This window comes from Sorex araneus, chromosome 2 (assembly GCF_027595985.1).
Source record: "Sorex araneus isolate mSorAra2 chromosome 2, mSorAra2.pri, whole genome shotgun sequence".
In the NCBI taxonomy this organism is placed as follows: Eukaryota; Metazoa; Chordata; class Mammalia; order Eulipotyphla; family Soricidae; genus Sorex; species Sorex araneus.
The window spans coordinates 378,021,220-378,022,479 of NC_073303.1; the positions used below are offsets into that span (position 1 = coordinate 378,021,220).

The 1,260-nt window shown below is 40.2% G+C and overlaps 1 pseudogene; it reads left to right on the plus strand.

The window, feature by feature from the left end:
* Positions 1-903: 903 nt before the first annotated feature.
* LOC129402874 (U6 spliceosomal RNA) lies at positions 904-1,000 on the plus strand (annotated as a pseudogene).
* Positions 1,001-1,260: the final 260 nt, after the last annotated feature.

The window sequence follows — 1,260 nt, forward strand, 5'->3', positions numbered from 1 at the left end:
GAATTTCTAAAAACATGCCAAGACATAATCATTAAAGAGGACTGGGGGAGTGTGAACTTGGAAGGAGTGTTGGCAAGAGCTGAGAGCTCAGAAAACTGCAGGGGAGGAGTGAGTGAGAAATCCGATGGCACAGTGCTTCTTTGTGGTGAGGCTACGTGGGACCTTCCGGAAGCGGGTTGGTGCTGTTCCTCAGTGACTGAGACCTGACAGATTCTGAATCAATCATGTTTTGTAGATGCCCCAAATGAAGCCGTGTTTCAGAGCATGGAAAATAGCAGAGTGCTTCCAGGGGGCCAGGAAGATTAGGTAATCAATGTGCAATTTTCAAGGATGCAGCTACCACTCGACTGGAATAGGGGAAGGAGCTGCAATTGGATATCAATACGCTTCTCAGGATGCAAGCTACAGACTGCAGAGTAACCAACAGTCCTTGAAGAAATTGTGAGGATGACTATTGTGGCAAGTAAAGTATAACAGCCTGCCACCTTTTAAAGTATAGTGTTCACTGGTGAGTCTAGCCCGTCTTACTACACAATTACCTAGAGAGAGCGTTTTTATACAGCACCATTGTAATGAAGTAATCAATCAAACCCGCATAACTTTTGACAGCCCAACACCTGTGCCTCTAATGTTTGCATTCAAACCCAGTGGCACACTGTCAGTACGAACAGTGCAGTGGGTTGTCCTAGCCCTCAGGTCACTGGCCAGCAGCAAAAAGAGGTAGAGAAACGGTTATAAGCTGTGATATGGTTAACCAGAGTACATGCGGTCAGGAGGAATATTTGACTCTGTTATTTTAAAATTCTTGGAATTTTATAGAAATATAGCTTAAACTTCACTAAAGTCATCACAGATTCTCAGATTGGAGCAACCTGCATTGCTTCATGACATAAAAATATTTTGGTGCTAACTTCAGCAGCATAGATAGTAAAATTAGAGAAGATTGGCATGGCCCCTGTGCAATGATGACACGCAAATTTATGAATCTTTCCATATTTTTTAAGTATGAAAATATTATGGACAAAAAGTAAATAAATAAATAAAATTATTTGATATAAGACAGTGACTAAAGGTACATTTGTAGATATATCTTCACGCCATGTTAACCATTGAAATCAAGTTAAATAACTTTTTTATAGGACAACGTATTCAGATGACCAACGTACAAAACCAATACTACTAAATAAATAAATAAATAAACAAACCAGCCTGACCCTTTAAGAAGCCTTAATCAGAGAGGCAGAGCCTAATACCACCACT